At 33.1% G+C, this 16,293-nt stretch overlaps 1 pseudogene; it reads left to right on the top strand.

The window, feature by feature from the left end:
* Window positions 1-1,402: 1,402 nt before the first annotated feature.
* LOC126001650 (60S ribosomal protein L35a-like) lies at window positions 1,403-6,524 on the top strand (annotated as a pseudogene).
* The last annotated feature ends 9,769 nt before the right edge of the window (window positions 6,525-16,293 follow it).

The raw sequence follows: 16,293 nt of genomic DNA, 5'->3' as shown, positions 1-16,293 counted from the left end.
CAAATGCAATATTACACACTAACAGAATAAAATATAAAACCATAAAAACAATCACATCTACAGAAAAATCTTTAGCAGACTAGAATGACTCATTAGCATAATATTTTCACCGACTAGGATATAGAGGAAACATACCAAAGCTTGATAATAAAAAACCATAGTTATTACATGAAAATCTGATAAAAAAAAAGTTCAATAGTCAAATACTGAACAATTTTTCTCTATAATTATGGATAAAACAAGAGCTCCCAGCATTTTAATGCTTAACAGATTACAAGATATATTATTCAAAATAATGGAGTAAAATAATGGATATAAAATGAACTCAAGAACCAGAGAGATAAACCAAATGATACCTACATATCTTTCATATAGAAGACCCTTAGTTTTATCTCCAATATTACATGCACCAATCTCAGTACCTCTAGATATAGTTGTACTAGTACCCAAGTACTGACACAATAAGCAAAATAATCATTGTATTAAAAGACTTCTTAGTCAGAGTTCAATAGATATTATCTCTCTCATAATATTATTTGGTCTGAAAACTCATCCAAAAATAAAAAAAAGTTCAAGGAGACATAATTTCTTATTTCAATCTATAATATGCTAAGTATAACCAAATCGATTTGGGAAAAGTAGACAAATATGCCAATTGAAAGTCAGAAATAGATCTTTACAAATATTATCACCAATGTTTTGACTATGGAGTCAATAATAATGGAGAAAGAATAGCTAATTGGACAAATTATCAGAATAATAAGATTATATTTAAATCATAAAATCATAGACCTCTTACAAAAATTATTAAAGTTTTTAAGCATTTCAAACCTGACACAAGAAATTAAAAAAACTATAAGAAAACAGAAGAAAATTCTTGACATTGGCCATGACCATGATGTACTTGAAACTCTGACAAATTTAGAAAACTAAAGGAAAAGTTCGTATTCTGCACAACAAATAGAACAATTTTAATAATAATAAGGTGACATAAAATTATATAAAGTATGCAAGCTTCATGTCTGTTATGGAATTAAGTGCCAAAAAATTTAAGTTTTGCATACAAAACACAATAGAAAAAATAATACAGAAAATAGACAGAGCAACTGATAGGTTGTTGTGGTGTTCTTGTATTTGGTTTTAGAACTCACCAGGATGCAAATCTTTAGTTATATTGTTGACATCAACTTCTTTTTTTTTTTTTTTTTTTTTTGTTTTTGGGCCACACCCGGTGACGCTCAGGGTTTACTTCTGGCTATGCGCTCAGAAGTCGCTCCTGGCCTGGGGGACCATATGGGACGCCGGGGGATCGAACCGCGGTCCGTCCTAGGCTAGCGCAGGTAAGGCAGGCACCTTACCTTTAGCGCCACCGCCCGGCCCCAGTTGACATCAACTTCTTATCATGCACTGCTTATTTGTGGCTCAGGGAATCACAGTAGTAATACCACTGGAGACCACATTCAATAGCCTGGGATGTATCAAAGTCGTAACGTCTTTTAGAAAAGGCAATAACTCTATCACTGAGCCGTATCCTAAAGAAGCCAGGTACTTAACTTCTGAGGTTAATTTTTTGTGAGACAGTTAGTGATTATTTATGCAATTTTTAGGATTTTTTGGGATCAGGATTAAGCCACAACGAGGGAATAATTCTTCTATTACTGGCTATTACTAACTATTATTTGGAGTGTTGTCTGAGACTCATGGGGTACTATGCAATGGGAGGAATTAAAAGTAGGCCTCCTACATACAAAGCATATGCTCAGCATGTTCAGCCAACTCTCCAGCTCCTTGATGCTATCATAAGCATGATGAGTTACTTGATTTCTCTTTCTGTCAACTCATTATTTCCACATGATTATGCATCAGACATTTCTATATAGTATACTCTGAACATGAGATCTAGGAGGATGAGTACCACAACCATATGTGTGGACTCTGGTAAGAATGATAAGAAGTATGCAAGTATGTGTTCTCAAGACATCACAATACTGACAAAAAAAAACACAACAAAGGCAATAAACTGTGGGAAAACTGAAATACCTACAGACAGTAAACTATATGATGCTACTGAAAGAAATAGAAGACCTTTGCAATGAAATGTATGATCATGTATTGGAAGGTTTGCCATTATTGAAGTGGCTGAATTAGAAAATTAATACACTTACTGTAATCCTGATAAAATAAAGCCCTATAAAAGTAACTGGATGAAAACATTTATGGATATGATTTAAGTTAACAACTGTACAATGAGCCAAGAGAGATGATGTAGCCAGAGAGATACATTTGACCTTGATGGAATAATGGAATCAGAATGACTTCTGGAGTAATCGCTAAGCATAGAGCCAGAAATAAGGCCTGAGTTTTGCTGGGTATGACCAAAATTAACAAGAAAGTAAAGAATAAAAAAAGAGAAGAGAAAAGAAAAAGAAAAGAGAAAAGAAATAGTTTTTTTTTTTTTTTTATGGGAGCCACAAGTAAAGAAAGAACAGGAGGGAATAAAGAGACCCAGATACAAAGTCATGCCTGAGATGCCATATTATTGTGGAAGATTAAAAATAATTAGTTGATTGATCTATCATTATTTTTGCTTCCATCTCAAGGAAGTTATTAAATGACAAAATTTCCTACCCATTATTCCTAACTACTGACCATTTACCCATCTGTGCAGCTAATGCCCATCTGTATATAAAACAGAGTTAAATCTGTAAATACAGATGGCTTTTGAAGTCAATAAGGTCATAGGCCAAGAGCAGTATTGAAGAATAGAAGAGATTAAGATAATAAATTCAAGATACTCGTGTTTTCTAATGTTCAGTCTTCTTACATTCTATTTGATTGATGAAATATACAAATTTAGACTATATATCTATTGGGGAAATGGAATAAATGAAAATTACTGTAAGAATCAAGCCACACTTTTGTTGTTAATAGATGCACTTTTATTAGTAAACTAAGAATATTATACACATAATCTCTGTCCTAATAATCCTATAACCTAACAGAATTTAAAAAAAACATACTATCCACATAAAAGTGTGAATATTATAAAAACTCTTAATGTGTAGCAAAAATATTAACTGTGCCTATATATAAAATATTAATTTATATGCTGAAACTGTATATATTAACATATAGAAATTCCAACAGATTTTAAATATTTCCAAACGTTTACTAAGGCAGACATTATAGCTTTCACCTCTTTTTTATTTTTAAACTCTTTGTTAGGCACAACTTATTTAGTATAGTTTATCATTAGAAACTATATTGGCACTCTGAAAAAGACATTATTGTTTAAATAACATAAAAACCATATGGAAAAAAGCTGATTAGAAATGCAACAATGTAAAAGACATTGCTTGTTCTATAAAAACTTAAACTGCCTATATGATATTCTTGAGAAAACTTAAATTAAGCAACATTTGGGTTTTATGCCCAGGGGAGACTGCATTAAGCAAGGGAACAATCAGACCACTTCAATTTCTGCTTTATTTTCAAGTAAACTCATTCAAATACAATATTCTAACAGGAAAGTACATAAATCACAAGAGTGGAACTCAGTGAATTTTTGTAAAGTAAATCCAAGTCTGCAGCCAAAACTCAGATCCCTCAAAACTGAATATTACCAGCACCACATAAAGGTGACTAAGAGCCTGCAAGGCCCTTCTGAAGAATAAAACTCCTATTCAGTTCTTAAATCATAAACAACATATGCCTAATTTAAAAACGGAAATTACATGTTTAGTAAAATGTTTTTAATTTTCAACCATGTTGCGTGATGTTGTGGTTGTTCATTTTCATATTCTTTGGCATTACTTATATACTAACATATATTTATCATTTCTAGTCCAGATAGACCTTTGGGTTCATTTTCAGTTTTCAGTTAGCAAAAGTACTTCATTTTTGTTCAATAGCTAGATACATACTTATAACATACTTGCCTATATAATGAAAAAATAGTTATATTGATGATTTTATGTCACTTTTCAAAAAATAATGTACTAGAAACTATTAACACTTTTATTCCTTATAAACTGAAGTTTATGAGGATTTTGCTAACATGCCTATGATAACTTAGCTACTAATTAGGGGAGTTAGAATTCAAGATTAAGCAAATAAAATATGCTCATTCACCAAAATATCTTACAATATCAATACAAATACAAAAGTAAAGTTTAATATATGTGTTTTGTAGGTAGCACACTAGCTTTATAGTATGTTAAATGATGAGTTAATAACTGTAAAGATTCACATAATCAGAAAAAAAATATTGATAGTTATAATGCTAGGTGTACTAAGCATTAGTACTAAAAGAAGCATTAGTACTAAGAGAAGACCATTGTTTGAGTAGGAAACCAAGAAAAAATGTCATATTGCAGAGCTTGTCTGTTCTATATTAAGCTAATATACACATATTTACAATTACTTAATAGGGCATTTTGAATTATTATGTATAATTTTTCCTGTCATTAATAATCTCTGGCTGCATATTTCTTTATAGTTCTTATAACAGACTAAACAAATCAACAAAATGTAATAGAAGTAGATTGGATTTCAAGAATTTGTAACACTAATTAGAAGTTACTGAGATGTTTGGATTCCTTGAAAAGAGTAGCTGATAACTCAGAGCCACAGTATAATTTGAGGATGAAAAATCAAAATGACAGTCATAATTAGACAAATGCTTAGCTAATGACAGAATTTGAGTTAACACATTAGAAAGTCACTGTGCAGATGATCACTTGCTAATTTATGTACCTTAAGTCTATGATACAATTTACATTCTATAGTCAAATATAAATGTATACATGCTAACTTTTACATGTTATAAATAATTTACAAAGTCATTTGTCACCATCACTATTCTTTCATTCTTTTCTTTTATACTTTTAGGGCCAAACCTTCTGGTGCTCACGAGTTATTCCTGAGTCTGCTCTAGGTGAGCTCAGGGACCGTAAGGGATGATGGAAATTGAACCACATGCAAGAAAAATGAATTATCTGTTGTGCTATGGCTCCTACCCTTTATGTGTTTATTTTTCTTAAGAAAAATTAATAATATAACCTGATGAGATAGTATGCCTTTGATGAGATTATACAGGGATCCTAATATCTTGTGTTTAATTATTTTATTTTTTAAATTTTTATTGTGGCCAAAGTAAATTACAAATCGTTCACAGTGATATTTAAGGTATACAGTGACAATAAATGAGGTCTAATCCCACCACCAGTGTTGTTCTCCCTCCACCCCTGTTCCCAGCATGCTTCCTTTACCCCCCAGAATACTAGTGTAACCGATCCCCACTTGTACAGCTTGTTGTAGATTGAGAATTGATTCAGTTGTCATTGACTTTGGGTTTGGATTTCAAGTCTGATCATTTTTTATTTTCATTAAAAGTTCGTACAATTGTCTGATCTTGGTACCATCCATTTTCCCCCTCAATTTATGAGGCGGAATAAGATGATTCAAGTTTTGTGGTTCTCTTGGAGATAAAAAGAAAAAAGAAAGAAAGAAAAAAAATCGGAGGAGTCCATCTAGGTGTAATAAATATGTATTTAGACGGAAAAGGGGATAAAAGAAGAAGGTAACTAAGCAAAACAAAAACAAAGCAACAACAACAAAATAACCAAAAAAGGACAAACAAAATCAGCAACTACAGAAAAAAATAACAAACAAAACAAACAAAAATAAAACAAAACAAAACAATCAAAAAACAAAACCAGCAACTATATAAAAAGTTTGTGTTTCTTTTTTATTTTTTTTATTTTTTATTTTTTGTGAAGGCACAATGAAGTAATGAGGAAATTAGATGGAGCAGAACTTCTAGAACTGTAAAGAAAGACTCTATCTTAGTCTTTGTCCTATGATCTATGTAAATACCAAGATCTCTAGTTAGAGAGGACTGATTTATCATCCACAACTGAGCGGAAAATTGCCTGGCACCATAAAAAGACCTTGGGGTGTGAAAGTAAGTGTGTAAGCCTGTAGTTGGTCCCATGACAGTATGCTTCAAGGTCATAGAAATCTGGTACCTCTTAGGCCAAGGAAATTCACGTTCTAATTTCCTCAATACTTACTGAATCTTTGTGTATAATTTTTATACATTTAAAAATATCCTATAGAATTTGTTATAATGGCTCTTTCTGCCATCTTGGACTCCCGTGGAGGTCCGGACTAATTAGAAGACAGACATGGCTGGAAGGCTGTATGTGGTCTAAAGCCATTTTTGCTGGCTATAAATGGGGTCTCCGAAACCAGAGGGAACACACAGCTCTTCTCAAAATTGAAGGTGTTTATGCTCGGGATGAAACTGAATTCTATCTGGCAAGCGATGTGCTTACGTGTACAAAGCAAAGAACAACAATGTAACTCCTGGTGGCAAACCTAACAAAACCAGAGTGATCTGGGGAAAGGTAGCCCGTGCCCATGGAAACAGTGGCATGGTTCGAGCCAAATTCCGAAGCAATCTTCCTGCTAAGGCAATCGGTCATAGAATCCATGTGATGCTGTACCCCTCAAGGATTTAAGCTTACTGAAAAGTAAATAAATAAAATGTAGATACTTAAAAGAAAAAATTTGTTATAATGGTAGAGTAGGTGAGGTGTTTGCCTTACATGTGGCTAACCCAAGTTCAGTCCCCAGCCAACATACTTTCCCCTGAGCATGCTAGGAGTAATCTCTGAACCTAGAGCCATGGGTATCATTTGAAGACTACTTTTTGTGACCCCAAAACAAACGAAACAAAAAACTTCTATTAGACATGCCAGGCCAGAAAGACAAAGAAATGTTAGAAAATGAGTTATCGGGGCCGGGCGGTGGCGCTGGAGGTAAGGTGCCTGCCTTGCCTGCGCTAGCCTAGGACGGACTGCGGTTCCATCCCCCAGCGTCCCATATGGTCCCCCAAGAAGCCAGGAGCAACTTCTGAGCGCATAGCCAGGAGTAACCCCTGAGCCTCACAGGGTGTGGCCCATAAACCAAAAAAAAAAAAAAAAAGAAAATGAGTTATCAATATTATGACTTTCAATCTAGTCATAAGTAAGGCTTACTTATGTCATCTAATGGAGGAACGTTCCAGAAACAAGAAATAAGCACACTCTGATCACTCTTGAAAGTGGTCTAAATAATTAAAACAATGTTTATTGGAAAAATATTTTCCTCTCTTAAATTTGTGTAAAATAAAATATTTTATTTAAGTAATTGAAAAATTAAAAGTAGTTAAATAATTCACTTTCAGCACGTTGTAGAGCCATATTTTTGTTTAACCCTAATTATATTATGTATTTTCCTAACTTCATTTGAAGTCTATGGTCTATGTAGTTGTTCATAGTACAATTAATTATGGGTATTAAAATTTCCAAAGCCAGTCCCACCACCAGTGTGTCCTTCCATCTATAATTTTCTCCAATCACCCCCATTCCTGGCCCTTGCAATATGCAAGATGATTTATTTTATATTGCTTTATTAAAACAAAATGGTAAGTAAAACTATGAAAAAATAGTTCAGTAAAAAAAATTGTGAAATTTTTTATATCCCTCACAATGGTGTTATTCAAGTCTTTGTCAGAGGATTTACTGAGATCTTTGTTGATAGCTCAAAGTTCTCTGGTACAGTTGGGGCTCTTCAGAGACAGGTTTGAATCCCATTGAAATTGCCACTCAAGCAGAGCTGACTCCCATGCCTGCCTACCTGAACATCAGCGAAAAGACACCTTGTAAGCCAACTCACCCCCTCCCCAACCCACTGGGGGAGAGAGAATGAGCACCAGTTAAAGGAAAGTACTGTGAAGTCGCAATGGAGTCCACCTCCTGGGTCACATATGTCACGTTCTCCCTAGTAACTTATGTCCCATTCCCCTAATCACTTAGGTCATATTTGCAGACCTAACATGATTCACATACACTTGACTAATAAGTACCTCCTTTCTCTGTTTGAGCTTCCTATGCAAATAAATCCTATTAATTTGTGTAATTCTTTAAATACTCCTTCTCCCTGATAATAAAGTGAGTCCTCTCACTGCAGTGCTCCAGAAGACCTTTCTTTCTCTGATTCCTGCTTTCCACCCTGCCCTATGCTGACCTGAGCAAGATCACAAAAAGTTTGCTCTGGATCTAACATCACAGGAAACTTTTATAGGATGGTATTGTTTTTGTTTATTGAGTTTAGTGAGCTTCTATTCTAATTTGTTTTCCTCCTACTAGGATGTCAAAATTGTCAGGTTGTCAGAATACTTTCCAGGAGCTGTAGAACTAGGACTATTCTTTTGTTTGACATCTTCTGAGAATAATTGTGAATCTGGGGGAACTTGTTTTAATGAAGACTATGAAGATTTAGGTGTGACTACGTGTTGATTTAATATAAAATATAAAGTATAAGGCCCACGTGTTGGGTGAGGCCTTCCTTGCCTTACTATAGGCACATCGCCTATAGTCCCTATGCTGGCTGGTTGAAGATTGCATGGTAACGTCGGAGAGGCATGGTAACGTCGGAGAGATTAATTTACAAGCAGTCAGTTAAAGTTTCATTGGAATCAGCTTGTTTTATTTCAAGGTCCTATCAGCCAAGTGCTTTTCCTCACATGGCTTCTATGCTAAGCTTTTGCCAAGCAGCATCTTCTTGCTGCTTCTCCTCTGGCTCTCTGCCTTTTTCTTTCTTTCCCCCTTCCCCCAGCCAGACTTATATTATTCTTTATTCAAGATCCCAATGCCCATCCCAAGTGTGGGTAGGTCTGACCATCCAGGAGGGATTAAAGTTCAACAGTAAATTTAGAGCTTAAGGCATTGGGGAAGGGATACCTTACAGCTACTGGCTTCCAGATGACTGAAGGGAAATTGCCCATACAACTTTGAGAAAACCCTAGAATTTTCAGTTCAAAGACTAGGACTTCAATGGTTTTGTGTCTCTTCCTAAATTAGTCATCTAGCTCTGAATATATTTAACTTAGATGCTGGATGCAAAGGAAATGGCTGTATTTTTTTTATTAAATTTCCAATGATTTTTTGAGATTTGATGTTACTCAAATTAATCTATTTTGTTTTCTGAGTGAGAGCTTTTGTGCTATAACTGATTTTGCTCAGCTCTTACTCGTAGGTCTGTGTTCAGGATTGGAACAAGTCCAGGTGAGACCCTGGTAACCATATTGGGTCCTAGAATTCAAACTAGATCAGCTGCATTCTATACAAATACTGTTTCTCCAGCCTCATATAATATTTGTTATATTAAACTTTAATTTAATAGTAGATTCCACGACTAGCAGTTTCTTAGTGGTAAGGTTTATGCATACAATATACCAAAACCACACCTTCCAACAGGATGCCCACATTTATTGGCCACTGTCCAACTCCAAATTTCTTTATTTCCTTATCCCTTCAATGGTAAACTCATTTCTATAGAAATTTCTCAGAATCTATTGATTACCTTTGAGTGTCTATTCTGTAGCCATTTTTTTTATATCCCACCAATAGAGACAACATTCTGAAACTGTACTTCTCCTTAGGCCTATTTGATATAATTCTTTTCAGATGTATTTACATGTAAATTTTAACAAGTCAGTAAATTGTGTGATTTTTTTTCTTTCTTCTAGCTGAGTAGTAGTCTATTGTGTACCTAGACCATATTTTCTTCATCCAGTCATGTTTTTGGACATTAAGGACGTTTCCAGATTTAGAATATTATAAACAATGCTGAAATAAATGTAGAAGCCCAGATGTCTTCACAATAAAAATTTTAGGCCCTTTTGTATATATACCAACAAGCAAAATTATCAAGTCATATGAAGTCACAATTCATAGTTTTTGACAAGTGATTGCTGTTAAACCAATATAAATTCCCACCAACAGTGAATGAGAATATTTATTCCGCAATATCCATGAAAATATTGATTGGTTTTTGGTTCTTGTGATGAGTACCAGTCTCAATATCAGTAACTTGAGGCAATATTTCATTTTTTTATTATTATTTTTTTTCGGGCCACACCCATTTGATGCTCAGGGGTTACTCCTGGCTAAGCGCTCAGAAATTGCCCCTGGCTTGGGGGGACCATATGGGACGCCGGGGGATGGAACAGCAGTCCTTCTTTGGCTAGCGCTTGCCAGGTAGACACCTTACCTCTAGCGCCACCTCGCCGGCCCCAATATTTCATTCTTTTAATTTGTATTTTTTAAAAGGTTAATATATACAGAGAATTTTTATATACCTATTATTTTATGTCTTTATTTTTCATTTATTATTTTTTTTGCTTTTGGGGCTAAATCCTGTGATGTTCAGGGGTATTCCTGCCTATGTGCTCAGAAATCTCTCCGTGCTCTTGGGACAGTATGGGTTGTGGGGTAATCAAATCTGTCCTAGATCAGCCTCATGCAAGGCAAACACCCTACAGCTGTGTTATCATTAGGTCCTATTTTATGTCTTTTTTGAGGAAGTTTCTATTCATCTTTTCCCTTCATCTTTTGATAGGCTTAGTTACTTTTTCTCGTTCAGTTTTATAAGTGATTTATAGATCATCAATAATAACCACTTGTCAGAAGAATTGATATTTTTTAAATATCTTATTTTCTCCAAGCCTATGATCTTTGTATTCTGATTCTTACTTTTTGCAGTGCAGAAGAATTTTTAATTTTATGTGGTCCCATTGCTTATTTTTGCTTTCATTTCTTTTAGCTAGTAGCATTGAATCATTGAAAAGACCTCTAAGTTCAATGTCATGGATTAATTAAAATAAGTTTTCCTCAATATAATTTAATGATCAAGTTCTGAGTTTTAGGTCTTTATTCCACTTTTAGTAAACTTTTGCATTAGTTGTGAGAAAAGCGCCTGAGTTAGTCTTAAACTTATGGCCTACCTTTTTCCAGTACACTTTGGTGATTAGGTTTTCTTAGCTCTGCTTCATATCTTTTCACTTTTGTCAAAGACATAGATGTCCATACAGGACTGTAGTTATACACAGAGTTTACATTATGCTTTACCTAAAATAGAGACTTTGCCCTAGTTTTCACTTCTCTTAACCCATTCTTTTTAGATGTAAAAATCAACTAGGTTTGATTGTTAAGTAGCTTTGGGGGACGGACACACCCAGCCTTGCTCAGGAGTTACTCCTGGCTCTGTTCTCAGAAATCATTCCTGATTCCAGGCTTGGGGAACCATATAGGATATCAGGGATTGAACCCAAATTCATCCCAGGTTGTCTGCTTACAAGGTAAAAGGCCTACCACTATGCTATCGCTATGGCCCCTACGTTAAACAGCTTTAACTGTATTAATCGAGTAGCCATTTGTCTTTGATTTCACTTTCATATTCCTTGCGGATTTCAGTGATTTTCTCTTATTCCACCTGAACAGATTCTGTGAGCTTTTTATATCCACTCTTTTGTTTTCTAGAGGTTTCCTGGATCTCATCTTGGAGCTCATTGATCTTTTCCTCAGCAGAGTTACTGTGCTACTAAGCCTTTTAATTTCACTGTTTAATTTATTATTTATATAATTTATTGATAATAATTATAATTATTTATTTTCAATTTTACTTTACATACCCTTACTTTTGATGATAATTTATTATTTTTGCTTTTCTAATTACGTTTGTTTAATTGATTAATTTTATCATTGTTTTTTTGAGCCCATTAAACATTTTCACCATAAAGTTATTATCCGAGAGACAATAGAGCTGGTTAATAGCAATATAGCCTTCAGTATTTTATTAGCTTCTTGAGAGCATTTTTAAAATTTGTACTATTATTATAAACTATTTCATCCAAATTACATAATTTATTTATATAATTAGTTGCTCATCCATCTTTAAATAAGTGACTACAAACCATAGTAATGTTGTTATATTTTTTCTTTATAGGGATAATATATATTATTTCACAACATTTTTAGAAATGAAAAAGTTGAAAGAGATGAAGTAAAATTTTAAGGGTAAAAATAAAATAATGATAGCATTTTATGGTATAATGTAGACCAGGGGTCTCAAACTCACGGCCCGTGGGCCATTTGCGGCCCTCAGTGCAACATTTTGTGGCCCTGCCCTAGAGGAATCTTTTTTGTTTTGTTTTAGTTGTTTAGGTCACACCCCCCAATGCTCAAGGCTTTCTACTGACTTTGCACTCAAGGATCATCCCTACTTTGCCTCCTGCGGCCCTTAGATAAATTGAGTTTGAGACCTCTGATGTAGACAATAAAGAGTAGCAAATTAATGTCCAATAAATACTTTAAGAAAATTAATAAAACAAAATTGATTTTATTAAAAAATAATCCAAACATATATTAAAATTTTATGAATGTATATTCTGTAGACAAAAATAAATTAATAAGAAAAAAGAATGAAACTCTGAGAAAAACAGAACTTTTAAAAATTGAGAGATTTTTAACAGATTGTATAGTAAAACAAAATTTTGATTATAATAAAACTTTATATTTGATAACAATTGCAGATTGAACTTAATAACAATAAATCATTATTAACAATTTTACATATAATAATTTTAGAATGAATAATTTTATAAGTGACTAAAAGTAATTGATAACATAGAATATTTACAAACAATAAATCTAATCAATAATAAACAATAAAAAACTAAATTACTCCAGGCTGGAGCAATAGCTCAGTACTAGAGCATTAGCATTACACATGGCTGACCCAGGAAGGACCCTGTTTCAATTCCTGGTATCCTAAGACTGCCAGGACTAATTTCTGAGTGTGGAGCCAGAAGAAAACCCTGAATGCCACTAGATGTGACCCAAGGTAAAAAATAAAATAAATTGAATTCAATAAGAAAAAAAATTAAATTAGCAATGTCATCTGCAGCACTGTGTATAGATAATTTTGCCCTAAGTTAATGTTCAGATATAACAAATAAATAAAAAGCATGACAAATCCTCCTTAAAATTTATATTAAGAGGCCAGAGCGATAGCACATCATACTGATATTTGCCTTGCATACAACTCCCAGGTTTGATCTCTGACATCCCATATGATCCCCCAAAATTGCCACGAGTAATTCTTAAGTGCAGAGAAAGGAGTAACCATTAATCTTAGCCAGATGTGGCCCCCAATAAAAATAATATTTAATAGCAAATCAAATAATTAAAAATAGAAATCATAAGAATTAAATAGCAAAATATATATTGTATCAAAATAATAAGACTAAAATAAGTCATAAAACTAATATACTTTATAGAATGTTTTATATTATTCATTAGGAGACAGATGTAAAGAGAAAAAATCGACAGATACTAATAAGGATTTAAAATACAGATATTGAAAAAATACACAAGTCTTTCATGAAAAATTTTAAATAAAGATAAAATTTGAAAAAAATGCAAATTACTAGAAAAATACAAACTGAAAGATAATGAAAAGTATATATCAGTTTATATTTCCAAATATCAAGAGTAAATAATAGCAAGCACATACAAATTATTTTAGAGAATTGAGTTAGATGGAACATTTTCCTACTAATATTATATGATTAATATACCATGATAAGAGTATCTGTTATCCAGAGATTTTAAAAGGGTACTTTATGGAATATCCTCACTCAGAAAAATATATTAATGCTCATTGATGAAATATTACTAGCAAATTAATAAACCAATAAAAAGGCATTTCATTATCATATTAAGTTTATTCTAACAGGTCAATATTATTGCAATATTAATTGAACAAGTACATAACTGTTTATATTCAAAATTTCAACAGTTTTAAGAAAAGAAAAAAACTATTACTAAAACAAATGAATTTAACACTGAAGAAAGCCAAAATATTTTTAAAAAATTTAGTTCTATAGTATAAAATGACACCCACATATAGGGGTTGGAGTGGTGGTGCAAGTGGTAAGGCATCTGACTTCCTGTGCTATCCTAGGACAGACTGTGTTTTGATCCCCTGTTGTCCCATATGTTTCCCCAAACTAGGAGAGATTTTTGAGTGCATAGCCAGGAGTAACCCGTGAGCATCATTGGGTGAGGCCAAAAAATACAAAACAAAAAAAAATAATGACACCTATATATAAAACCAAAATAATATTTGTTTTTCCTTTTCCTCTTTCCTTTAAACTTTTCATTTGTATTCCTCAAAGAAATAAAATAGTGTTTACTTTTGAAATTCATTTGAAACATTAAACAACCACAAATTGCTTAAGCAACCCTTAGGAAAAGGAAGATGGGATGCATCACTTTCCTCAACAATAAATTGTACTATAAAATAATAGTCATTAAAACAGTATGATATTAAAATAAACTCAAACCCTCAGATAAATGTAATAGAAGAGTATTCTGAAAATATTTCTCAGACATACAATCAAATAATCTTTGATAAAGGGGCAAGAAACACAAAATGAAGCAAGGAAAAGCTCTTCAACAAGTGGTGGTGGGACAACTGGTCAACCATATGCTTAAAAGCAAATTCAGACCTCCATCTAACACCATGCACAAAGTTCAAATCCAGATGGATTGAAAAACCTTATTATCAAACCCAAAACCATAAGTTATATAGAAGAACATGTAGGTCAAACTTATTTCATGACATTGAGTCTAAAGGCATCTTCAAGGAGGAAACAGCACTGTCCAAAAAAGGGGAAGCATAGATAAAAAAAAAATGGACTTAAATCACCTTAAAGAAGGAAATACCACTTTCCAGACAATTTGAAGTAAAGATGAACCAAAAGGACTATATTAAACTGAGAAGCTACTGTATCTTGAAGTAAATAGTGACTAGGATACAATGGCCACCCAAAGAATGGGAGAAACTGTTCATCCAATACCCATCAGATAAGGTGCTAATATCTAAGATATACAAGATACAGACAGAAGTTAATAAAAAAAATATCTAACCCCATCAATATATGGGGAGAGGAAATGAACAAACACTTCCACAAAGAACAAATACAAATAGCCAAAAGGCACATTAAAAAGTGCTCCACATCACTAATAATCAGGAAGATGCAAATCAAAACAACAATAAGGAAACATTTCACACCAAAGATACTGGCACACATCACAAAGAACAAGAATAATCAGTGCTGACTAGGATGTAGAGTAAAAGGAACTCTTATTCAATGTTGGTGGGAATGCCATCTAGTCCATCCATAAAGATGGTAAACAATATTCCTCAAAAAAATGAAAATTGAGCTCCCATATATCCTATGGATATACCCTATGAATATACCCTAGTAATACAAAAACACAATACAAAATGCCTTAACACCTATATTCATTGCAGCACTATTTACAATAGCCAGAATCTGGAAACAACCCAGATGCTCAGATGAGTGGCTAAAAAAACTGTCATACATATTTTCAATGGAATGCTTTGCAGCTTTTGGGAAAAATGAGTCATGAAATTTTCCTATACATAGATGGACATGGAAATTATTATGCTGAGTGAAATAAGTCAGAAGGAGAAAGACACAGAATAATCTCACTCATCTGTGCATATAAGAATAAAAATGTTAGTATTGTAATAATACCCAGAGACAATAGAGATGAAGACTGGAAGGGCCTGTCAATGATATGAAGTTTACCACAAATAATGGTGAGTGCAATTAGAGAAATAACTACACTAATAGCTATCATGGCAATGACAATAAATGAGAGAAATAGAATGTATAGAATACAAGAAGGGAATGGAGGAGTATGGAGATGGGAGCGATTGGTGGTGGGAAGGTTGCACTGGTGAAGGTGGGTGTATTTGTTATGACTGAAATCCATTCTGTTTGTAATCATTATGTTTAATTAAAGATATTAAAAAAAACACAACAAATGTACCCTTGATGTTAAGCACAAAACTAAAGTTAGCAAGTGGTACAGGAAGAAATAAATAAATAAATAAATAAATAAATAAATAAATACATAAATAAATACATAAATAAATGCCCATTTGGATCATTCTACCCTATCCTGCTCTGGTGGATTTGGTTCAGGAGAGATACAACAATGTGAAAAGCAGGCTGACTCCATGACTGACTTGGTTTATTAATTCTTCATGGCTACCATACCTGCATCAGAACTCCCCCTGAGGTAGAAATAAGTACATATTGTGATATCACAATGTGGGATTTATTTTACAGTAAAGTGATGGATATTTAAAATAAAAACTGATACCATTTGTAATTGCTGAACAAATATAACAAAATGTGTATAAAATATGTATCATTAAATTATAGTTAAATATGTATACATAATCAAGCAATTATGAATAATAATCAAGCAATTATAATTTGCATTAATTTTAGAAGTTTTGTGTCCATCACTAAAATACTAAACACAGAAAATATGTGATCTTCATAAATAGACAAATAAGATT

This window comes from Suncus etruscus, chromosome 2 (assembly GCF_024139225.1).
Source record: "Suncus etruscus isolate mSunEtr1 chromosome 2, mSunEtr1.pri.cur, whole genome shotgun sequence".
In the NCBI taxonomy this organism is placed as follows: Eukaryota; Metazoa; Chordata; class Mammalia; order Eulipotyphla; family Soricidae; genus Suncus; species Suncus etruscus.
The sequence above is the reverse complement of the archived record's forward strand: the minus strand, read 5'-3'. Positions and strand labels throughout refer to the sequence as shown.